Source organism: Pogona vitticeps, chromosome 3, assembly GCF_051106095.1.
Source record: "Pogona vitticeps strain Pit_001003342236 chromosome 3, PviZW2.1, whole genome shotgun sequence".
In the NCBI taxonomy this organism is placed as follows: Eukaryota; Metazoa; Chordata; class Lepidosauria; order Squamata; family Agamidae; genus Pogona; species Pogona vitticeps.
The window spans coordinates 160,758,738-160,785,408 of NC_135785.1; the positions used below are offsets into that span (position 1 = coordinate 160,758,738).

At 40.2% G+C, this 26,671-nt stretch overlaps 1 long non-coding RNA gene across 1 annotated transcript; it reads left to right on the forward strand.

Moving 5' to 3' along the window:
* Nucleotides 1-16,368: 16,368 nt before the first annotated feature.
* On the forward strand, nt 16,369-19,209 carry LOC144588478 (uncharacterized). The gene is made up of 2 exons (XR_013544061.1): nt 16,369-16,561; nt 19,075-19,209. It is a non-coding gene; the product is annotated as an uncharacterized LOC144588478 (long non-coding RNA).
* The last annotated feature ends 7,462 nt before the right edge of the window (nt 19,210-26,671 follow it).

Genomic DNA, 26,671 nt, shown 5'->3' on the forward strand with positions numbered 1-26,671 from the left:
CAAAGCACAATAAACAAACTCGCATACTGCTGGCAGCGAAATAAGTAAACTTGCACACTGCTGTCAGCACAGATCAAAATCTTTGAAGCAGTGCTTTCGTGTCAGCTGTCAGAAATGCAGAAACTGACATTCTAGCTTGATTTCTTAAACACCCACAAGGCAGCAACAAATTATGTGGTGTCAGTTGTGTGGTAAGACTTGGATATGATTTTTCCTCCCCTTACAAATTACAATTAAAAGATAAAACAAAATACATTGTTTCATGATTTAGGGTGTCATCTCTATTTAGACCTGATACTGAGGCACTAGAAAGAAGAGCCACTATTTGCCTTCAGAAGAACTAATTGTTCCTGGTTGGTGTTAAAATAACCACATAGACATAAACTGCCCCTCACTGGAATTCATTTCAATGTGATTTTATACAGACTTCCATTGTGAATGTGACAGCACATTGTAAATGCAGTCACTACATATGAAACACAGTAAAAGATAAAATAGTGAACTGTGCTGGAATAACAACAACAACACCATATACAAAAAGTGATCATTGATAAAAGTCATATACACTTACCACACTGTAGTCCATTCCTCACTCACAAGAACAGGTGACTATTTATTCTAAATGTATCTCAGTGTTCTTATATTCTGTCCCACATTTTTAAGGTAAAGCCATATCAATGAGAAGACCATGTTCACACACAGTGTAAACTGTACATGTGATAAACATGATTTGCATACCAGTAGATGAGGGAGCTATGACAGGCTGCAGGTCATAATTGTGACCTGCAGGCTATCATAAGCAAACTTGGTTTTGCCACTACAAAATGTACAAAGTGGCCTTATGTCACAATGATAACCAACTATTAGTTCTGTGTATAATACTGCACAAGAGAAGACCATGGACAATAAGAAGAGTATTGAGAGCTTTCTTGAAGACCTGTAGTTATGGAGCTTAACAGATTTGGTACTGCATTCAGAAGACTTGGGGCTACTGGAGAAAATGTTCCCTACCTTTCCCCAGATTTAGGCAGGCATGTAGGAAGGCCCTCCTTTGGTGATGATAAATGAGAGGAGCTAATATCTTCAAGCAACTTGGTCCCAATTTATACAAGACAAAGGTGAGCAACTATGGCTCTCCAGATTGACCAACAGGAGCCCATCAACCATTGTCAACATAGCCAATGGTGAGGAACTATAGAAGATGCTGTTCAAAAACATCTGGAGAACCATATCTGCCTTCCCCTGATTTAAGTCTATAAAACTTAAAACCAAAATTTTAAATCCAGCTCAGAAGTATATTGGCAATACTGGCCTAAAATAGATGTCATATGAACCAGTTGCCTGACTCCTATCAATAACTAGGCAGCCATATTCTGTACCAGCTTCCAACCACCTTTAAAGGCAGTGCTATACAGAGAACATTACAGTAGTCCAGTCTGAATTGTGCCCTTCAATGACAGCTTTGATTCATTTCATGGCCATATTATTAAGGAAGTCAAATCAAAGGAAAAGGAATCTTTCATCAAAGCAGTTTAGTCTGCCTCAATCTTTTTTGGCCGTGGCCCATTATCTGTGATAGGCAGGTTGTGATGCAAGAAAATAAGGCTGTTGGAATCCACCATCATTTGTCCCTGTGGTCATTTGAAAGTCATGGCTGTTGGCAATATTTCTTAAATCCATTATATCTCTCAAAGCAGAGGTACAAAGAATGGACAAAATGCTGGACAAGAAGCAACAGCCCTTGATTCATTTCAAGACAAAAAGATATTGTAGTGTTCATCCTTATTATGTTAAGTAGTTATGAATATTCATGTTGCAGGCTAATGTTGCTGAGAGCCGAGAGATATGTATTTGTTTGTGTTTTTATTGTCTGATTTTATATTGGAAGCCGCCTAGAGTGGTCCGGTGGTCCAGATAGGCGGGGTATAAATAAATAAATAAATAAATAAATAAATAAATAAATAAATAAATAAATAAATAAATAAATAAATAAATAAAAAAGAGTCAGAATCAGAGAGTGAGTCAGTCAGAGAGTCAGAGTCAGAGTGAGAGAAGGAGACAGAGTGTGGTATTTGGGAGATCTGAGGTGTTATTAGAGTGAAAAGTGAATAAGATCTGTAATGACAAATAGAAGGTTGGGATTGATGATAATAGAAGTTACCTATGATTAATATTCAGAGATCTGTAATCAATAAAAATGTTTTATTTAAAAGACAGTGAAGTTTGGATCTGCATCTTCATCCTTCCATAATTAATGTTGATTTAGTGATCGACTGGTGGCAGCGGGTCAAAAGGAGGAGGAGTTTGCCTTCGTGTGCTCTGTGTTTGGAGGGTCAGGCAAGAGGCACGGGGGCAAATGTCACAGATATATTTTTTCATATAGCGCATAGTTCAAAACTGGGATTCACTGCTGCAAGATGAAGTGATGGCTGTCAACATAGATGGCTTTTAAGGAGTTTTATATAAATTCATGGAGGTTGTCACCATCAATGGTTACTAGTCAGGATGGACAGAGATCGTGTCCAGCATTAGAGGCAGCATAATAATAATTACGTACCATCCTTCTGAGTAATGGCAACCCTGGCCAGGGTTTCCTAGGTATAAGGTACTACAAAGTAGTTTACTATTCCATTCTTCTGGTGGCACTCCCAGTTTGTCCAAGGCTAACCAAGCTGGTTCTTCCCCAGGGGGCAAAGTGGAGAATAAGGGTGCTAGGCTTCTGACTCCACAGACAAAGACACAACTGACAGAGCAATCCACCAAGGATTAAAAGTAAACCTCTATATATCAGTTGCTGGAGGACACAAGATAGAGGGGGCAGTTGTTCTCGTGTTCTGCTTGTCGGCTCATCATGGGCAATTGTGTGAACAGAATGTTGCCGGCAATTGTGTGAACAGATAGCTCTTTGGCTGGATTCAACATGGTTCTTATATCTTTTTATTCTGTTAATCACAACTTGATTCTAAGCATGGTAAATTACTATACATGCTGTGTTCCTGCAAAGCCATCTAGCTATAGAAGTGTGGCTTTGATGGAGGGCCAGAAAAATGACAGAACTAAAAATAAGTGTGCAGATTTGTATTTTGTTTTTGTAGGGATGTAGCAAAATCCTATCCATCAAGTCCTTAAAAACTGGCAGCAGCTATCAAATGTCCTATACAATGTCCTTAGGTGAATTGTGTTGTGTCTACAATATTGTTACTTCAGCTGTTTGCCATCACTTCTGAAGTAATCAGTTGTCATACAAGTCAAGATGCAAGAGCAATATCTGAACATTGAGCACTGGTGTTTCCTCTTGAGAAATTGGTTTTCCCATCAGAAGATGCATATCGACTACATGCAAAAACTAAGGTAGTTTTTGAGAATGTTTCTTTGGGGAGGTAGACAGAGAGTTTAAAAGAATCCCCCCTCCCAGACACCAATCTTTTATATCTTCTTATATTTCAGATCATTTTGGCTTCCTTAGTCACTCCATGGGGGTTGTTCCACATGACAAATGATCTCACAATAATTCATACCCACAGCAAACACCCCCCCCCACACACACCCAGCATACTCTGGATCTAAGACTTCAGACTGAGATTTGTTTATCACCCCCCTGGAAAGGCAGAGCTATCTCTGTATCCCCTAACTCAACAATGTATGACAGCATTTCTATTTTCCTCTTTTCACTTCTAAAACATTCAAAGGAAGAGAGGGGAAAGGACAAGAAGAACAAGATCAAGAACTCCCCATCCTCTAAGCCTCCAAGAGCTGTGATTCTCTGTGAAAGTAAGTCTCAGGGCCCACTGCTTTAGTATGTGTCTGTAGTACTATCCATATACAGTGGTGCCCCGCTTGACGACGATAATGCTTTCCAGCAAAATCGCTGTACAGCGAAATCATTGTCAAGCAGAAAAAACCCATTGGAATGCATTGAAAACCGGTCAATGCATTCCAATGGGGAAATACCTGATCGTCCTGCGAAGATCCTCCATAGGATGGCCATTTTCTGATGTCTGTAAAGCGAAAATAGGTCAGCAAAACAGCGGGGAGCCATTTTGTGAACCGCCAATCAGCTGTTTTTAGATCATCGTTAAGCAAAAAATCGGTTCCAGAAGCAGGGAACTGATGGTCGTGAAGTGAAAAAACCCCATTGAATCATCGTTTTGTGATTGCTATATCATTGATTGGTGCCTTGTCGTGGCGAAGGGGCTTGAGTAACTCAGAGAAGCTATGGGCTATGCCGTGCAGGGCCACCCAAGATGGACAGGTCATAGTGGAGAGTTCTGACTAAACGCAATCCACCTGGAGTAGGAACTGGCAATGCCACTCCAGTATCTTTGCCAAGAATGCCCCATGATCAGAAATAAAAGGCTAAAAGATATGACGCTAGAAGATGGGCCCCTCAGGTCGAAAGGCGTCCAACATGCTACTGAGGAAGAGCGGAGGATAAGTACAAGTAGCTCCAGAGCTAATGAAGTGGTTGGGCCAAAGCCGAAAGGACGCTCAGCTGTAGACGTACCTGGAAGTGAAAGGAAAGTCCAATGCTGCAAAGAAAAATACTGCATAGGAAACTGGAATGTAAGATCTATGAACCTTGGTAAGCTGGAGGTGGTCAAGCAGGAGATGGCAAGAATAAACATCGACATCCTGGGCATCAGTGAACTAAAATGGACAGGAATGGGTGAATTCAACTCAGATGATTATCATATCTACTATTATGGGCAAGAATCCCGTAGAAGGAATGGAGTAGCCCTCATAGTCAACAAAAGAGTGAGAAAAGCTCTAATGGGATATAATCTCAAAAATGATAGAATGATGTCAATATGAATCCAAGGCAGACCTTTCAACATCACAATAATCCAAGTTTATGCACCAACCACCATTGCTAAGGAGACTGAAATTGACCAATTTTATGAAGATTTACAACACCTTCTAGAACTGACACCAAAGAAAGATGTTCTTCTCATTCTAGAGGACTGGAATGCTAAAGCACTGGTTCTTAACCTTGGGTTACTCAGGAGTTTTGGACTGCAACTCCCAGAAGCCTTCACCACCAACTGTGCTGGCTGGGGTTTCTGGGAGCTGCAGTTCAAAAGCATCCGAGTAACAAAGGTTAAGAAACACTGCACTAAAGTAGGGAGTCAAGAAATAAAAGGAACAACAGGGAAGTTTGCCCTTGGAGTTCAGAACAAAGCAGGGCAAAGACTAATAGAGTTTTGTCAAGAGAACAAGCTGGTCATCACAAACACTCTTTTCCAATAACACAAGAGGTGACTCTATACATGGAAATCACCAGATGGGCAATATCGAAATTAGATTGATTATATTCTCTGCAGCCAAAGATGGAGAAGCTCTATACAGTCAGCAAAAACAAGACCTGGAGCTGACTGTGGCTCTGATCATCAGCTTCTCATAGCAAAATTCAAGCTTAAACTGAAGAGAGTAGGAAAAACCACTGGGCTACTCAGGTATAATCTAAACCAAATCTCTTATGAATACCCAGTGGAAGGAAAGAACAGATTTAAGGAACTAGATTTGGTGGAGAGAGTGTCTGAAGAACTTTGGATAGAGGCTCATAACATTGTAGAGGAGGCAGCAACCAAAACCATCCCAAAGTAAACGAAATGCAAGAAAGCAAAGTGGCTGTCCAACGAGGCCTTAGAAATAGCAGAGAGGAGAAGGGAAACAAAATGCAAGGGAGATAGGGAAAGTTACTGAAAATTGAATGCACACTTCCAAAGAATAGCAAAGAGAGACAAGAGGGCCTTCTTAAATGAACAATGCAAAGAAATAGAGGAAAATAACAGAAAAGGAAAAACCAGAGATCTGTTCAGGAAAATTGGAGATGTAAAAGGAACATTTTGTGCAAAGATGGACATGATAAAGGACAAAAATGGGAGGGACCTAACAGAAGCAAAAGACATCAAGAAGAGGTGGCAAGAATACACAGAGGAATTATACCAGAAAGATCTGGATATCCCGGACAACCCAGATAATGTGGTTGCTGATCTTGTGCCAGACATCCTGGAGAGTGACGTCAAGTGGGCCTTAGAAAGCCTGGCTAACAACAAGGCCAGTGGAGGCGATGGCATTCCAGCTGAACTATTTAAAATATTAAAAGATGGCGCTGTTAAGGTGCTACAAGTTTGGAAAACTCAACAGTGGCCAGACCACTGGAAAAGTTCAGTCTACATCTCAATCTCAAAGAAGGGCAGTGCCAAAGAATGCTCCAACTACCATACAATTGCACTCATTTCACATGCTAGCAAGGTTATGCTCAAAATCATACAAGGTAGGCTTCAGCAGTATGTGGACCGAGAACTCCCAGAAGTGCAAGCTGGATTTCGAAGGGGCAGAGGAACTCGAGACCAAATTGCTAACATGCGCTGGATTATGGAGAAAGCCAGAGAGTTCCAGAAAAACATCTACTTCTGCTTCATTGATTATGCAAAAGCCTTTGACTGTGTGGACCATAACAAACTATGGCAAGTCCTTAAAGAAATGGGAGTGCCTGACCACCTTATCTATCTCCTGAGAAACCTATATGTGGGACAGGAAACAACAGTTAGAACTGGATATGGAACAACTGATTGGTTCAAAATTGGGAAAGGAGTACAACAAGGCTGTATATTGTCCCCCTGCTTATTTAACTTCTATGCAGAATACATCATGCGAAAGGCAGGAATCCCAAACTGGAATTAAGATTGCTGGAAGAAATATCAACAACTTCAGATATGCAGATGACATCACTCTGATGGCAAAAAGTGAGGAGGACTTAAAGAACCTCTTAATGCGGTCTAAAACTCAACATCAAAAAAGCAAGATCATGGCCACTGGTCCCATCACCTCCTGGGAAATAGAAGGGGAAGATATGGAGGCAGTGACAGATTTTACTTTCTTGGGCTCTATAATCACTGCAGATGGAGACAGTAGCCCCGAAATTAAAAGATGCCTACTTCTTGGGAGGAAGGCAATGACAAACCTTGACAGCATCTTAAAAAGCAGAGACATTACCTTGCCAATAAAAGTCCGAATAGTCAAAGCTATGGTTTTTCCTGTAGAGATGGATGGAAGTGAGAGCTGGACCATAAAGAAAGCTGACCACCAAAGAATTGATGCCTTTGAATTGTGGTGCTGGAGGAGGCTCTTGAGAGTCCCCTGGACTGCAAGGAGAACAAACCTATCAATTCTAAAGGAAATCAAACCAGAGTGCTCACTGGAAGGACTGATCCTGAAGCTGAGGCTCCAGTACTTTGGCCATCTCATGAGAAGAGAAGACTCCTTGGAAAAGACCTTGATGTTGGGAAAGTGTGACGGCAAGAGGAGAAGGGGACGACAGAGGATGAGATGGTTGGACAGTGTCATTGAAGCAACCAAGATGAATTTGACACAACTACGGGAGGCAGTGGAAGATAGGAAGGCCTGGCGTGCTCTGGTCCATGGGGTCACGAAGAGTTGGACACGACTAAACAACTAGATGGTGACGATAGCGATAAAAAACTCATCGTTATGCAATTTCCTCGTCAAGCAGGGTAATCGTTGAGCGGGGCATCACGGTATTATAGCTTCTGGAGTCAACAAAAACCCTCAAGTAGGGCACTTAGGCCTGCTGCTTTTTCTTTTGTTTTGCTCATGAGAGCAACAGTGAGTCTGAAGAGGAGAAGGGCCCTGCTTTCATGTAGGTTCTACACATCAGCTGGAAACAATTCTCTTCAGAGTCATCACTCCCATGGAGAAAGTGATAATAGAAAGGATAGGGCGAGATGCTCTCTTCTGAGGCTATAGAACCTTAAATAAGTTGTGTCTGTTGTCAGCATTTCCTCCCAAAACCATATGTGAATTTTGGGGGGGGGGAATGGATTTTCAAAAAAATAATTACATGTTGGCAACACGTACAACAGAAGGGGCAGTTGAGAAAGGAGAAAGGAAAATAATGTGGGCATTTATTTATTTATTTTCGGTCTTGTTTTGTTTTGTTTTGATTGGGTTTTGAAAAAAAAAACACGGAGCCAGTGTGAAAGTGGAAGAAACAGTGGCTAAGAACAGGTTTTTAAAAAATCTCCAAAGCAGTAGGAAGGAGTGCTTTTCTTGCTGATCTCTTGGTACCCACTAGGATGATAGTTTTCACACTAAAAAACCAAATGCGAATATTTGGTAGACTGCTGCCAGTCCTATGCATTAAAAAACCAACAACCCTCTCTACCTCCCTTCCCTTCCTTTTTCCTTATCTTAACCACTCTGAAGTGTATAGACAGGCAAACAAAAATATTACAGTATGTGGCATATTACAAAGCTGAGCATGCCTGCTTCCCTCCATCTCCCCTACAATTTAGATGGGGAGCGAAGCCAACTTCAGAACCGCATAGGAATACCAAGTAGGATATGACAAGCCATTGCCCTATAGAGATTTTCTTTCTCCTTTTTTCAAGCACAAAACCGATTAAAAAACAAACAAACAAAAAACCACCTACCTAAGCCTCTTCTGGCAGTTTCCATAATTGCATGCCTGATATTTACTGCAGTAAATTAAATTCTTTTGCAATTTAAACCCAACATGGATCAGTTTGTGCAGAATAAGAAGCACAGGAAAAAGGAAACAAATGCATCTTATAACAGCATTAAACCAAGCCTCTTCAGTCAGGCAGCCCAGGTAAGTATTCTTGAACACAGAGAGGCTTAAGCAGTATTTCTTTTTATGGTTCCCTATTAACTGGGCATATTCTGTATCAATAGACCTCAATTACACTTAGGAAGTTTGAAAAGTGAAGCTCAACAAAACCATACAGGCATATTAGAGCAGTGTGGAACATCGACATCCATCTGGTATTTTTCAGCAATTTCTAGTCAATTACTACATTTCATCATCTGTAATCCTCTTTTATCTTTGGTTCCTGCAGCTATAGTAATTCTCATCCTGCTACCTCGATGGCTTTACTGTGAATTTTTATTACCTAGGAGTAAGTGGCTTCACTTCTCTTTTTAGCTAGCATATTTTCTTTAAAAAAACACCCCTCTATCAGCTTTGGAAAAAAACTTAATTGGAAAGGGAAATGAAACAGATTAGAAAATGTTATGGCAAATATGTAAATCACACTGACAGCAGTAAAGAAAGCAATTTAATATTGGAAACAATAAAACTAAGCATTCAGTAAATCGGAGTTAGCTGGGGAGGCCCCTTTAAAAAAAACAACACTAAGGTGTCCTTTTGTAAGGAAGTTGGAAACCCATTAAAATTAAGAGGGTGGTGATGGAACCCATTTTATATATATTTTTCCCCCAGGGATTAAAATGCATTTTAGAACACAGTCCAGGATCCAAAGGGTTTTGCAGGCGATTCCATGTGCCCAACAGAGGGTTGGGTCTTTGTTTCTCAAAGTACTTCTGGCCCAATGAGATGACCCAGAATAGTTTATGATATAACAAAGCAATGGCAAATATTTTTTAAAGTGGGTGGGAGAGAAGGAAATTTTGCTGAGTGAACTCAAATACTTGGGCATGCCTAAAGTAGTTCAATTTGCCTCTCTCTGGCCCGAATACTGTTACATGACTTTATTTGCTTAATTTACTGCAGCAAATATTAGGTGTGCAATTATGGAAAATTCCAAAAGAGATTTAGGTAGCTTTTTTAAATGTTAGATTTTCTTTTTCTTTGAAAAAGGGAGAAGGAAAATGTTATGCTGCACAGTACTGATGATGTCATCAGCTGTGGCCATTTTTGGGGAATTAGAAGTTTCTGATCTCCCTCCTGCAGGTTTTGTAGTGCCCTAGGGATCCCTTTCATCACAGGAGAGCCTTTGCAAACCTCAGAAAGGGTGTGTGTGTGTACTATTTAATCTCTGAAAATCACCAGATTGCTATCAGTGGCAGCAGTTTTCAGTCACCTAGTGGCTCCCCCCACCAAAAAAAACCAACAGGGCAAAAGGGATTCATAAGGAGAATCAGAATCTGGAGGGGGGGATAGAATCAGAACATTTTAATTCCCCCTAACAGCTGAGGCCAATTATGTCATCAGCACTGCATGATGCAAAATTGTACAGCAGGATTCCAGCCTCTATCTCTATGTCTCTTTTTCCAACAGTGCAGTTCTGTGTACGTTTAGTAGTAAGTCCCACTGTGTTTAGTAAGTAAGGGAGTGACTGGATGGATATTTGTCCCACTGTTCCTCGCTTTTGCCTTCAATATTTACTCCATCAGCTACACAATAACTGTGAGTAGATTTGTTCTTTTTGTATGAATATGAGGTATATTTTGTGTGGCTATCAAGGCTTGCGATGTTTTTATTGTTTTGTTGTATTTCCAGTCATATGGTTTTGTCTCACTTTTGGCTTGTGTGACTGCCTGTATTGGTCCTTTGGGGCAGTTGCTGGATGTATTCAGATACCACTGATGATGCACAGAGTGGGGTGTGATGTGGGAATGAACTCTCCTCCTTTTGCCTGTCTTCTGCTCATAGTGGTAAGGACTAGAACTACAATTGGAAATCATACCTTCAATTTTTTTTCCTCCTAGCTTAGCGCTAAACTGATATAGCAGTAATTCATGTCTTGTCAGTTGAGCATTATTTCACTTGCTAATCATTAACATTATCTCATAAAAAAAGAGAGAAGTGATTTGAATGCTGACAAAAGTGATGGGTAAGAGGTTGGTGATAAAGACAGAGAAGAGGATGGAGAGGGGTGCAGTGTGACATGTGGACACTTGAAATACAACTCCCCAGGATAAATGGCAACAGAACAGATTTAGAAAAGTTTGCATCAATCTGGGAAAAAGCCTCAGTGTGGTCATGCCCTAAGTAGTTAAGTATTCTTAGTACTGCAATCTTAAGAAAATATACCAATATATAAGACATTTATATGTAAATATATGTAAAAGACGTTTACATGTAAAATTTATCTAAGTAACTAAAACAAAAAAAATGGGAAGAGGTTTGAATGATAGCAAGACACACATATAGTATAGCTGTAACAAATTCAAAGGTGCTTGTAGAAAAGGGAAAGCAAATCTGCATTCACAGGATGTTGTAGGAAAGAATCAACAAAAATCCTGTAAAATCCTGCAAAATCTATTTTAGATAAGAAAGGGAAATACCAAAGAATTGTCATTATGCACATGGATGAATATCAGTATCAGCTGAGCAGGTATCTGCATTTCCCATTATCTTGTTATGCCGACCTAAAAGCAGATCCGTGCTTTTCTTCTAAAGTGCAATTAGAGTTCTAGATGATGGAATTCGGATTATATTTAAAGCTCCTTTTTCATTCAGTATCCAGAACTTAGGGCAGATGTATCTCAGGCTCAGAAGATAAGAGTAGAATCTTCCTTATTAATCATATACTGTCCTCATTTCTTTGGGCACAATCCATAGAAAGGCAAGCATGCTTATGGAAACGACTTGCACTGAATTTTCATCCACACATGCAGTGCATGGATAACTCAGAGGTGCACTCCAACACATTGCATTCCAGGTCCAAAAATTAGTTAATCATTTGTCTTCTCAAGGGTGTACATGGAGTTCTACTACAAGGAAGAGGATTGGTCTGGGTGTAACTCAGATTATATTGAAGAAGACGCATGTTGCAGGGTAGGAAAAGACTGGATTTTGCTTTACTTGCTCTGTCCTAAACTGATCTTCCTTCAACCTAGAGATAGTCTTAAGATTGCTGATGGCACTTCCTTTCTTCTCCCATTTCCTTCTTTACCATCTCTGTGACAGGATGGAGGAGACATCTTGCGTGTGTGTGTTTTTTTTTTAATCAAGAGAAAACAGCTGCTCAAATCCCCATCTTAATTAATTAGAATTATGATTCCCATCATCTTAGCTAGGGTTAAGATTCCTATCTTTTCCCATCTCGATTTATATTGAGATGGGAAAAGATAGTAATAATAGTATCTAGTAATTAGATACTGTTATATAATAATCTAATAATTCTTATTTTCTTAGACTAAGAAGTATGGATGTGACTGCTTTCTAAAGGTGGAAGTGTACCCTACTAACCACTGTTTTCAGGGGTTAAATCCACAAGTGAACTGAACTGCTACTTAGTGCTTAAGAGTTTATGTCAATAAAGGAATATGTGAGTATGCTCCTGTCTGGCTGTTAAGATCATGGGGGGGGGGAATCTCTCAGTCATACCACCTTCTCAGACATGTTTGCTGGGGACACATGAGAGGCTCTTCTCTGTTGCTGCTCCCAGACTTTGGAACTCCCTTTCATTAGAGTTCAGGCTGGCCCCATCTTTGCTGTCTTTCCTTTTCTTTTCAGGCAGGATATTCTGTAGATCACTGGTTCTTAACCTTGGGTTACTCAGGAGTTTTGGACTGCAACTCCCAGAAGCCTTCACCACTAGCTGTCCTGACTGGGGTTTCTGGGAGTTGCAGTTCAAAAGCATCCGAGTAACAAAGGTTAAGAACCATTGCTTTAGATGACTGGTTGACCAGGGAGGTTTTTAAAAGGGTTTATTTTATTCTATAGTTTTACTTGAATTTTTAATATTGCTCTTATTTTTGAGTTTTAATATATTTGTTGAATGCTTTTTAAATATTGTAATAATTTATAATTTTAGCTTTTAACTTTGTTTCTTTTAAAACTATAAGCCACCTTAGATCATTTAGGAGAAAGGTGGCATATAAATATTTAAAATAAATAAAAGATATAAATAAATAGATCAAATTAGAGTTATTTCTCCCCTTGATGTGAATGGTTTAAGACAGCTCTGCACAAGCACCAGAGGCTGAAATAGAGAGCAAACCTAAACTCACAAAATAAATGCAACACAATTGTTACATTTCCCACATGATCGTAAAGTTATGGTCAACCTATACCCATATACAACATCAACTGAATCTTCTTGGCAAGCAAAGTGTTAGAATATTGCATTGGCATATAAATGTCAGTATACGCCAGCCTTGCCACTGGGCACGGTGGCGTGGAATGATAGGCATTGTATCCCGAGACATCTGGAGGCCATCAGATTGACAAGGCTGAGCTGTGCCATGCTGGCAGGAGGTTCTGGGAGTTGCAGTCTCCGAAAGTAACAATTCTGTGCTCAGAGCAGGATTATTAATCATTCCAGCTAGAGCAATCATCTCGAGGGGAAGAAAACAGCAGATAATTTTGCTATATCCCTGGACTCATTTCAGGATAATAAAACAAGACAGAGCAGCAGTATAGTGAATTCTTCAGGGAAGATGATTTAAAAGTAGCTTGTCATTATGATGGGCAGTGCTTTGCACTGAGGGAGAGACTGCGTGGCACAGAGACCCCTGGGCACATGCAATGCATCTCTGTGCATGCTGTGTACATTTTGACAAATAGAACACAGTTTATGTAATGCAAATATGCTCTTTCTGTTTGTTTAGTCACACAGATATATAAAATTGTTCTTTACAGACTGAGCTTGTTCCTATGGAGTAGAATGCCTAAGATCATTTTCTGGTATAAGTAATGTATACTGATGGAGTTTTCCTCACTGGAAGGAAATTTAAGTACAAAAGTGTGACATATCCACTGTTTTTCCAGATAATGTATTGGGTGAAAAAGCATACGTGTGTAAATATACTTCTACACATACCTACTGTACATACACATATACTTCGGCATTCTACACTTAAGAGGACAACTCTCCTATGTGTATATGGTGGAACGTGGCAGTCCTTTGGGGATGAGGGAATAAAGATGCAGAAGAGCTGAGCTCCCTCCTAAATTGGAGTTTCACGTTCTGCACATTTTGAAAATGATACTTTGAATATAATTTTATTTTGGAAAAAGGTGGACATTTGAATTAGGACTATGATGGTGTATGACTGAATGTCTAACTCTTTCCTCCTGTCTCACAGCTCCCATCCAAATTCCCCTCAACTGAGGTCAATAATTTGGTGAGACAAAATGGTGCAATCATTCAAGCATTTTTTTAAAAAGCCCTTTCAAAGCATTGCTGATGCACCGTGGTCAGCAACAATTGAAAAGAAATGGAAAACTTCCTTTTCTTTCCCTTCCGCAGGTGAGCTGGAAGGAAGCTTTCAATTTCTCAAGATCATTAAATAGCAAAGCATTAAAAAGCAAAGGAGCAGCTTAAGTCAGCTGCTTGGGTTCCACCCCAGTGATCACACATGCTGGAACCAAACCAAAATGAAGTGATCCTACCTGCATAAAAAAAAGCAGTAGCACCTGAAAAGGTTGATGCATGTTGGCATCAGTCAGCAGAGCTCATCTCTGATGCCATGTATGCCATGTAGTCACTGAGAAAAGGAGCAAACTAGCCTGTCACCAACCTGGACCAAACTGCAGGACAAATATCTGTCCGGTCGCACTGTTAGCCTATTTTTTTAGAAAAGGTCCTTCTTCAGTGATCTGTTTGTCACAACTCATTTTTTTCAACCATCTACTATGTTGCATTCACTGTACTTTGTTTTGTAATTTGTTATTGGAAGATAACTATCGGCTTCATTCGCAAATTTGAAGTGGCTGTAGTCCTGTTACTTACACCTTCCTGTGTAATTCCAGTAGCAAAATTATCAGCAGTGAACTGTTGCCACTTAAGAAATCAGCACTTTTGGGGGGGGGTGTCACACAGTAATCACATGACCTGGCACATTACAAGAAAAATGAGCACCAATATCTTAACTGTGATAATTTGCTACTGAATGCTACACTATAGGAATTATGCTGGCATTAAGTATGTGACAAGATTCTGGCCCATATTTATCAGGAGATCAGCTTGTGGGAAAGAAAATGAGTTAATCAGAGAAAATATGCATTCCCTGCAATTTCTAGCTTGCTCCTAAACATACAATTTGCTGGGGAACTCAAGATGATGAGCGCACCTGCAGTCTTGTACACTATCACTGGGTTTCCACTGGACAACTGGCTGGCCATTGTTTGAACAGAGAGGAGAACCAGGTAAGGCCTGTGCTCTGATATTGGATGGCTCTTCTTATGTTCTTTTGCTTCATCCTCCTTGCTTGCGCCTCATCTTCTGTTCCGTGGCTTACAACAGACCCAGGAGAGTAATCTAGAATGAAGTTCCAGATAAGGAAGATATTCTCAGGCTGTAGCTCTGATCCCAACTAGCCCTTCTCCACTTCCTTTTATGAAAAAAAAATTATAGTGGGATATGTGAATATAGAGCTTTAGCATAATGTGTCCTTTGGAATACAAAAGAAGGTGATGGCTTAATGATTGAATCAATTTCAGTCAGCCTTTCAATGCTTTCAACAATTTCTACAATCAGCTATCTATTATAAGAGTAATTAGTTAACAGCATTTGTACGCTAACATATACCAAGTCCAGGCAACATCCAGCAGTCCTCTAGACTTCAAGGAGCCACATCCATCTCATATCCAGCCACCCTCTAAGATCGTCCAAACTTCTAGTGATTGGGGGCTATCCCTCAGGCCTCAGAGATGACTACCCACCTGATACTTGCTATTCCCGGACTCTCAGTTATTCCGCACAACTCCCTCAAATCAGGCAGAAACCTCTAGAGGGGCTAATTGGCTGTTTTGCCCACCCCACTCCGTTTAGGCTTAGTCACTTCCAGTTTTGCAAAAAAAATAAAAAATAAAAAAACCATTAAAAAAAACCCTAAGTCTAAAATATGTCTGGGGAGTGGAAATATTCCAGAACATCCTATTTTGCCTTTGGAGGTTTAGAGGGATGCAACTGGTGATTTTTTTAAAAAGCCAATTTATTTTGGGTGTGTGCATTATGTTCTAAGGCAATACGTTTCTGCAGACAGGAGCAACGGGGAGTTAGCAACTTGACCAGCAAAAACATTGAATTGTGAGAGCCAAGTTTCAGAGAGCATTCAAGAGCAGAGATGAAAATCAGTACCATAAATCAAGTACCTGCCAATTCTACAGGGCCAAGAGAGAGCAAACAGGAGCTGGTCTATAATGGTCCAACGGTCCAGATCAATATGCACCAGTTCAAATTGCATCAACATGCAAAAGAAACTAGAGCAGAACATGATTACAGTATTTGCTTCCAGCAGTCTAGGTTTGACTGGTATAGTGGTTCACTCTGGCTTGAGATTCCACCCTTCAGTTGACTCTAATCAAGGTATGCAGATTTGTGGTTTTGGACAAAAACAATCAGAATTCCCCAGACATAGCTGCTTGGGAGGTTCTGGGAACTGGAATCCAAAAACACAAAAACCATACATTGCTAGACTCTAATTACTTACTTTGGGTCTGCGGCCTTGAGAATGTCTATGATACTTTCCTTGTTTTCTCTACGGCGTTCCCTAGTCATGCTGGCCAAATGGCAACGGAAACTGTCTTCGGACAAGTGCTGGCTTTACAGCTTGAAAACGGGATGAGTCGGACACGACTGGACTAAAAATGTCAAGGCGGAACCTTTCTCTGTTTTAACACCTGGGGTTGCCAGCATTCTCTGGGGTCAGGAGGTTCATCATTAATTAGGCTGTTGTTGTCTTCTGAAAGTACACTGCTCTCATGACAGGGCCAATCACTGCCTCAATCTCTTGTGTTTCTAGGTTATAGCAGTCAGCTAGGAGGCATTCTCATCTTCATCCTCTGAAAAGGACTCAGCTGAGTAGGACATAACAAGAGATGGTAAAATAGCCTCGGAGATTGCATGCAGCATATAAGTCATATTTTGTCCACCCTATTATTGCATTAAGTTATCCAAGAACATACCATAAATAAATAAATATCAATGTAAAACAATATAAGCACAAAACAAATAAAATAAAAAGGGACATAAAATTTGGTAAAATTAAACTCAATAACTGATGGATAGCTTAGGTATCTGGCTGCGGAACCAAGGTTGGGAGTTCGATTCCCCACTGTGCTTCCTTGACCTGGACTCGAAGATCCTTTCCAGTTGTGCAGTTCTAATATTAACAGATGATTAAAGCACTCCAAACTTCAACAAAAATAATTTTAAACAGAAAGTAAACAACAGAAGAGGAGGAGAAAATGGATATAGGTTTGGTTTGTTGAATGGCGTTAACGCCCTGTTAGCTGGCCCGTGGAGTAGAATAAGAACAGAGGAGGAGGAGGAGGCAGAAGCTGATGGCCTTCAGTACCAAAAGACAGCCTTGATTCTTTACTTTCACTGTTCAGCCCCAAGCAATCTTCTGCTGGAGGCAAAGGAAAAATGGTAGAACCCCCTCTCCCGATTTCAAACACTAACTGTTGCTTCAGCATTGGTAATGGACAGGAACCACCCCACAGGTCTCATGGCGGCAGGCTAGCTTGGGTGGTATAGTCTGCATAGTACACACAGCTCTGTCTTCCAACAGCATGGCTGTTGCCATGGCTTACCTGATGGTAAGGTCATGTTGTAGCAAGCCTGCAAAATCATAAAATGAGAGAACGTTCCATTATTTCGAATTACTCCTACATTAGAGAACACAGGGGCATCTGGTGGGGGGGAGGGGATATTTTAAATAGATTAATTAACCTGCAGCATCCTTATGTTCAGTACAGTGAAACAGTATAACAATTAACACTTTAAATATTAATTGGCAGTAGGGAAGGCTCCATTCTTTGTTGATTAGAAAAAAAGCATTTTCTATATGGGTAATATATGTGAAAACTAGGTGTAGCTGATTCTCTCCAGCTTTCCCAATCTCCCAGTTATATTCTTATGTTGTTTTTAATTCAGTATAAAACATTTCAACAAATGTTTCCAAATCGTCATAATAATAACAAACAATAAATAATAACAAAGGCCAGAATAGCTGCAATTTATTTATGATGTTTTCATAATTGCAAGTGTTGCCTTTGAACATCAGCTTCAAAGGACGCTGAGAAGTTGTTCTTCGTATGTGCTGTCAAGTGCCTTTGACTTACGGTGAATGAGTGATCTCCAGAATGTCCCGTCCCCAACTACCCTGCTGAACTCTTGTAAACTCAAGTCTGTGACTTCCTTTAGGGAGACAGTTCCACCTCATATTTGGTTTTCCACTTATGTATTAAGGACATATAAACGACCATGCTGAATCAGGCCAAGAATCCATCTCATCTTGATTTGGTGTTGGACCTTGGCACTGCCTTCTGTGGATGAAAAAGCTATACTCACCTAAGATACCTCCATCTGATTTTGGGGATCACATACGCACTCCCCAGTTCACCCTTTTGGTAGCATTTCCAGGGTGTCAGCAGGGCTGCCAGGCCATAGGAGGAGGCCATGGGAAACTGTGCTCCTATCAACCCAGTCATACTTAAGCCCAGTCTGTCCATGTGTCCATGTGTCCAAAGCATTGTGTCCAACAGTGGCTAAAGAAGCATTTTTGGGTCTCCATCATTCACCATTTGGAGATATTTTCCTCTGAACTTTTCATAGTCTCTGTTAGCTGTTGGTAAGCCTGTTTTATGTCTTTTGGCAGCAGGATTGTGTAGATTCAGACTAATACCTTGTTTTCCCCCTCAAAAATCCCTAAATCCACTAGGATTTTTTTTTTTTACTGGAACTGCTGGGGGGTTGGAATCAGAATTCTTTTTGTAACCAGATCTGAGTTAGGAGAATTGACTTGAGGATTTCATCCCTCTCCCCTGATTCATTTCAGCTCAGTCATCCATCATATCTAAAGCTTTAAAGGAACATCTATGGCATAAAATTAGTTTTCAGACATACTGTAGTTCTTCTCCATTAAGCACTGGGTTTTCTGGGCATTCCTAGTGTTTAGGAGTTCAGATGTTCCCACTGTGTAATGTTCCCAGCCCTAATCTTCACCCTAGCTCAATGTCCTTTTTGCAATCTTTTTTTTTATTTATGATGTACTACATGTATTAAAATAAAGGCTTGTCACTGCAGAAAACAGCCTAAAACATACCCCCTGCATCCCAACTGATCTCCAGATTACTAGCAAAATTGCTGCCTTTGTATACTTATGGACTGATGTGATGACTGAAAATAACTTCCATTAGCACTACAGAAACTCCAGCTGATACCAAATGAATTTCATTTGATACCAGCAGAGAAAAATATTGGCTACTGAGATATTTTCCCTTCATGGTCATTTACAGTTAGCTGGGACCCATGTTCTATTCAGGAAGTCTCCAGATGTTTTCTTTCCCTTACGATCCTAACTGAAAGCTTTCGGATCGATCACTCACAGGTCCACTGGTGGTAAACTATTTAAAAGAGAACACCTCTCCCTTGTGCAAGAGACTTCTAGGAGCTGGTCTGCGAGAGGTACTGTGAATTGTTTTGACTTATCATTAAACGTATGCCTTTTCTGAATAATCCCCATTTCAGATATCTTGCAGTTGTCCTTTTCTATTGCAGTCTCATGTTTCTAGAATAAAGACTCTCCGATGCTCTGCATCTACCACAGTTTTGAACATGTCACTTAGGTGTGAGAGTAGCTTGTTAACACCGGTATTTCAAAAGTAGTTCATTGTCTTATTCTCTGTGAGCACATGTTTTTAGTTGTGTTTTAGCAACTGTTAGTAGAAATATTCCCTGGAAAAGACGCTGATGTTGGGAAAGTGTGAGGGCAAGAGGAGAAGGGGATGACAGAGGACGAGATGGATGGACAGTGTCATCAAAGCTACCAGCATGAATTTGACCCAACTCCGGGAGGCAGTGGAAGACAGGAGGGCCTGGCATGCTCTGGTCCATGGGGTCACGAAGAGTCGGACATGACTTAATGGCTAAACAACAACAACAAAAGTAGAAATATGGATGCAAAAAAGAAAAAGAAAAAAGGCCTCAAAGCTTTCAAAATGTCCCCACATCCAAAGTAATAATTTAGAAACAATGAGCAAACATTATTTGAAACACTAAAACACTACTGAATCTATTAGCCACTGATTTCCTTTTTTTTTTTTTAAAGTGACATTTCATAATATTGCTTTTAAAAAGTAGAGTGTTACAGGTAACTTCTAGTATGTTACTTCCAGCCCAATATATAATAAGTCCTGGCAGGTAGAAAAATACAGTTCTTTTGTCCCACTTCTTTGCCATAAGGAATTCTCTACACAGTTACATGTATAGAGATGGCAAGACAGCACCACTTGAATGAACTATCACCAAGTACAGTGGTGGCTATCCATAGGACTGGGGTGGAAAAAAAAAGGCTTCAATCTGTTCCTTGCATGGTGCGTCCAAACTACACTGGGCTCACAAATTTCAGGAGAATTAAAACTAGAAGAGGATTGAACCTAAGATCCCTTGCAGCATATTTGATCTGGACCTTTGAGGGCCCCCTTATCATCGTTTAGGAGCACTCCTATGCTACACAAAATATGGGAGCCTTACTATTAAGAGTCTGAAGTGATGGGTCCCAATAGAAAAGCAATCTTTTCCTGATACATACTGGCATAGCTGGCCCTGGAATATACAGGGTCCTGAGCAAGGAGTATGTTAGGCACCTCGGTAGTCAGCCTTGCCTGGCCACCCAGAAAGGCTTATAGGGCCTGGAGCAGGTGGGACGCTACAGATTCTGCTACTGCCTTCTATGACGATATTGCCACAAAGTAAATTCACAGATTTTTATCTTGATTTTAAAAAAATTAAACTTAAAAAATGTATATATTTTTTAAAAAATAAGCATATCTAAAAGACTATTTTTGTAGTTAGTATCCCAAACTTTATACTAACCCTCTTAATACCCTTTAGAGCCTTGGTGAGGGGAAGGTGATGTCTCCATAGTTCACTGCAGGAGTGCCTTGTACACAAAACTGTCAAAGTATTGAGAATTTTATAGGCCTGAACAGGTCCAGACGGTAACATTAATGAACTGCCATGATGATCCCCAGTGTAAGTGCTGAGTCACAGTGACTAAGAAGAAAGATGATGCAACATCTGTGGATGATGCAACACCCATGTAAAGGAGGCCATGGTTCAACTGTATATAAGGGAACATTGTGAACATGAATGTATCTCCTTCTCCTTCCTTTATGCTACTATCCTCTATGTACTTTGCCTCTATTTTTGCTGCCATGCCGAAGGTCTGCTACTTTGTATATTTGTATATATTTTTGTTAATACACGTGTCTTTTTGTAGAAGAAGAGTGTGTGTATGTTTTTTCTTCAATCAGAGAACTCTGCACATTAAACAGCAAGAAGCTGACACATAGAGCCACTGAATTCATTTTGGCACTCCTTTTGGCACAGTTCCGCACCCTGTCTCTTCAATTTGGTGTCTTAGCAAGACAGCTCAGTTCAACTGGCCTGTCAGCTATAGCAGTTTAGAATTTGACCCCAAATTCACGTAGGAGGGTCATGTTGTTAGATATTGTATGCTTACAAATAGTAAACATACATATGTATATGTATTATGCATAAACATGTATATGGTAGGATTGTAGTATCCATAAGGGATTGCAGATGCCGGAAATAGCAGATAAGAGAAGCACTTACTTCCAGTTTCTTTGGTGTCTATGCATTGTTGAGAGAGGGAGCCATGACCCAGTCTTGCCAAAGGACTGGGTTTCCTGCCCTCACGTTCACAAGGGACACTTCCCTAAAATTAGCAACTGCCACAGGTCGGAAATGCAAAGAGAACAAAACAAAAAGCAAGGGAAGCATGCAAGACCCATTGGAAATGGGGAAAAAAATCCAAAAAGCAGCCAACCCCCCAAGACCCATCAGAAATGGGGGAAAAAATCTCGATTGTTTTCTTTGCTTTTCCAACCTGCTCCCTTTATTCTCTTTGCATTTCCAACCTGCTTCATTTGTTTTCTTTGCATTTCCAATGGCTCTTGCATGCTTGATTGCTTCCCCCCCCCCTTTCGGCTGGCAGGGATTAATCACATTTCCAATGGGTCTTGCAGTGATTTTTTTGTTGTTATTTTTTTCTTTGACCAGAATGGATTAATTGCATTTCAATGCATTCCAATGGGAAATGGTGCTTCGACTTATGATCTTTTCAAGTTACGACCATCTTCCGGAACCAATTAAGTTCATAAGTTGAGGCACCACTATATTTCTGGGTTTTATTTATTCACTTTATTTTTTTTTTCAGGCAGTGGATAAGTGAAACCATGGGTCTTTTCATTCCATGGATACAGCAGTCCTACTGTATTATATGTTACAAACCTCCATCCATCGTTCTTCAGGCACTCTGTCCACCAAATCAAGTTCCTTAAATCTGTTCTTCACCCCCACAGTGTATTCATAAGTGATTTGGTTTAGATTACACTTGACTATAGTCTTGACTAAAGCCCAGTGGTTTTTCCTACTTTCTTCAGTTTAAGCTTGAATTTTGCTATAAGAAACTGATGATCAGAATCACAGTCAGCTCCAGGTCTTGTTTTTGCTGACTGTATAGAGCTTCTCCATCTTTGGCTGCAGAGATTATAATGAATCTGATTACAGTGTTGCCCATCTGGTGATGTCCATGTGTAGAGTTGCCTCTTGTGTTGTTGGAAAAGAGTGTTTGTGATGACCAGCTTGTTCTCTTGACAAAACTCTATTAGCCTTTGCCCTGCTTTGTTTTGGACTCCAAGGCCAAACTTACCTGTTTTTCCTTTTATCTCTTCACCTCCTACTTTTACCATTCTAATCCCCTATAATGAGAAGAGCATCTTTCTTTGGTGTCAGTTCTAGAAGGTGTAAGTCTTCATAGAATTGGTCAATTACAGCCTCTTCAGCATCAGTAGTTGGTGCATAAACTTGGATTACTGTGATGTTGAAAGGTCTGACTTGGATTCAGTATCCCAGTACAGCTTTTCCCGCTCTTTTGTTGACTATGAGGGCTACTCCATTTCTTTTACGGGATTCTTGCCCACCATTGTAGATATGATAATCGTCTGAATTGAATTCGCCCATTCCCGTCCATTTTAATTCACTGACGCCCAGGAGGTCAATGTTTATTCTTGCCATCTCCTGCTTGACCACCTCCAGCTTTTTGACCACACCCAACTTACCAAGGTTCATAGATCTTACATTCCAGGTTCCTATGCAGCATTTTTCTTTGCAGTATCGGATTTTCCTTTCACTCGATTTGGTGGACAGAGTGCCGGAAGAACTATGGATGGAAGCTCATAACATTGTACAGGAGGCAGCAACAAAAACCATCCCAAAGTAAAGGAAATGCAAGAAAGCAAAGTGGCTGTCCAATGAGGCCTTAGAAATAGCAGAGAGGAGAAGGGAAACAAAATGCAAGGGAGATAGGGAATGTTACAGAAAACTGAATGCACACTTCCAAAGAATAGCAAGGAGAGACAAGAGGGCCTTCTTAAATGAACAATGCAAAGAAATAGAGGAAAATAACAGAAAAGGAAAAACCAGAGATCTGTTCAAGAAAATTGGAGATATTAGAGGAACATTTTGTGCAAAGATGGACATGATAAAGGACAAAAATGGGAGGGACCTAACAGAAGCAGAAGACATCAAGAAGAGGTGGCAAGAATACACAGAGGAATTATATCAGAAAAATTTGGATATCCCAGACAACCCAGACAATGTAGTTGCTGACGTTGAGCCAGACATCCTGGAGAGTGAAGTCAAGTGGGCCTTAGAAAGCCTGGCTAACAACAAGGCCAGTGGAGGTGATGGCATTCCAGTTGAACTATTTAAAGTCTTAAAAGATGATGCTGTTAAGGTGCTACATTTAATATGCTAGCAAGTTTGGAAAAATCAACAGTGTCCAGAGGACTGGAATAGATCAGTCTACATCCCAATCCCAAAGAAGGGCAGTGCCAAAGAATGCTCCAACTACCATACAATTGCTCTCATTTCACACGCTAGCAAGTTTATGCTCAAAATCCTCCAAGGTGGGCTTCAGCAGTATGTGGACCGAGAACTCCCAGAAGTACAAGATGGATTCTGAAGGGGCAGAGGAACTCGAGACCAAATTGGTAACATGCTCTGGATTATGGAGAAAGCCAGAGAGTTCCAGAAAAACATCTACTTCTGCTTCATTGACTATGCAAAAGCTTTTGACTGTGTGGACCACAACAAACTATGGCAAGTCCTTAAAGAAATGGGAGTGCCTGACCACCTTATCTATCTCCTGAGAAACCTATATGTGGGACAGGAAGCAACACTTAGAACTGGATATGGAACAACTGATTGGTTCAAAATTGGGAAAGGATTACGACAAGGCTGTATATTTTCTCCCTCCTTATTTAACTTATATGCAGAATACATCATGTGAAAGGCTGGACTGAATGAATCTCAAGCCGGAATTAAGATTGCCACAGGAAATATGAACAACCTTAGATATGCAGATGACACCACTGATGGCAGAAAGTGAGGAGGAATTAAAGAACCTTGTAATGAGGGTGAAAGAGGAGAGCGCAAAAAACGGTCTGAAACTCAACATCAAAAAACCCAAGATCATGGCCACTGGTCCCGTCACTTCCTGGGAAATAGAAGGGGAAGATATGGAGGCAGTGACAGATTTTCCTTTCTTGGGCTCTATGATCACTGCAGATGGAGACAGCAGCGACGAAATTAAAAGACGCCTGCTTCTTGGGAGGAAAGCGATGACAAACCTCGACAGCATCTTAAAAAGCAGAGACATTACTTTACCAACAAAAGTCCGATTAGTCAAAGCTATGGTTTTTCCTGTAGTGATGTACGGAAGTGAGAGCTGGACCATAAAGAAGGCTGACCGCCGAAGAATTGATGCTTTTGAATTGTGGTGCTGGAGGAGACTCTTGAGAGTCCCCTGGACTGCAAGGAGAACAAACCTATCAGTTCTAAAGGAAATCAACCCCGAGTGCTCATTGGAAGGACAGATCCTGAAGCTGAAGCTCCAATACTTTGGCCATCTCGTGAGAAGAGAAGACTCCCTGGAAAAGACCCTGATGTTGGGAAAGTGTGAGGGCAAGAGGAGAAGGGGATGACAGAGGATGAGATGGTTGGACGGTGTCATCCAAGCTACCAACATGAATTTGACCCAACTCCGGGAGACAGTGGAAGACAGGAGGGCCTGGCATGCTCTGGTTCATGGGGTCACGAAGAGTTGGACGTGACTTAATGACTAAACAACAACAACAACAACTATATTATATGTTTAATATAGAACCACATATCATGTTCTCTCAGAGAACTTAAATACATAAAATCTAGAAGTCTTTCATTAAGGTCTTCATGTTATGTAGTTTGAATTGCATCTCATAGCTATATTATCTATCATTGTAAAATAACATATACCACATTCCTTTTTTTCTGTTTTTCTGGGAAAAACAAAAACTGGATTTGGAAAAAACAAAAACATTCTGTTTTTCCCCTCAGATTTTCCCTTCCCCCCCCCCCCCCGGGCCTCCCCATCTCTAGTCATGATTTTCTCCTGGAGATGGTTATTGATAGAGCAGAACCTAGCACTATGTTTTTAGGCTAAGATACTTTTCTGGAACACTCTTCTGTTGTTCCCAAAGAGCTAGCCATATTAGTCTCTTTAACATATCTAACAAAAACAAGACAGAAATAAAAAGTATTGTGACACCTTAAAGATCAAGAGATTTATTTCTTTGTGAGCTTTTGTGGATTACAGTCCACTTCCTCAAACAGATGTACAATATTTATCCACAGGTTTATACACTCTATACTGTGTAAGTAGTTATAAGAGTGGGGAGCAGGCTACCAGAACAAAGCAAAACAAATCCCAGGCACAGATAATGAACTTTCATTGTAATAATAATAATAATAATAATAATAATAATAATAATAATAATAATAATAATAATAATAATAATAATAATAATAATAATAATAATAATAATAATAATAATAATAATAATAATAATAATAGCATTCTTAACAAAAACAAGGAGCTTCCAAAGTGTTGGTTACATAAACATCCTGGTCATAAGTACAGTGATGAACTGCCCATCAGATAAGTATATGACTTGTCTTTGAAGTGCAAAGAATTTTGTGCCAGGAAGTTGCTTTTTGCCCCTGAATCAATGTCTTATTTTGACATCAGAGTTTTTTCCAAAGCAAATAACAAATCATTGTCATCATCATCATCATCATCATCATCATCATCTTAGAACAGCAGACCTGGAAGAGAGCCTACGGATATACCTTTGTATATCCATATCACAAGATTGTGAAAAAAATGAACTTCTTTAAATATCCAGTAAGCTAAAAAGCCTGAGTTTTCATATAAGTGACTGGATGCATGCTAAAATGAATGCAGATAGCACACTTTATCTGCCTCTATTATTTTTTTCTATAATAGCCACTTTGAGAAAAAACTAAAAAACTCATAATTAATTTTAGGAGGAAGAGAAATGTACATTTACCATTGTACATAAACGGTGAGGAAGTGGAGAGAGTTGGTAGTTTTAAATTTCTGGGTACTTACATCTCAGAGGACCTCTCATGGACTATAAATGCCAACATGCTAATGAAGAAGGCACAGAAGAGGTTGTATTTCCTGAGAATGCTCGGCAAGTTAAATTTATCACAGCATTTACTTCTGTCCTACTACCGTAGCACCATTGAGAGTGTCCTAACCTATGGCATTCTGGCATGGTTTGGGAGTAGCTCTGTAGCGGACAATAAAGCTCTACAGAGAACCATTAAAATTGCCCAGAATATCATCGGGCTCCAGCTACCAACCCTGGATGACATCTTCACATCCCGCTGTCTAAGGAAATCACATAGCATCCTGAGAGACTCTTCCCATCCTGCTTATAACTTTTTTGAACTGTTACCATCTGGCAGAAGATATAGAACAATTAAGACTCGGACCACACGTTTTCTCAATAGTTTTTATCCCAGAGCTATAATTGCAATTAATAATGAGCTTA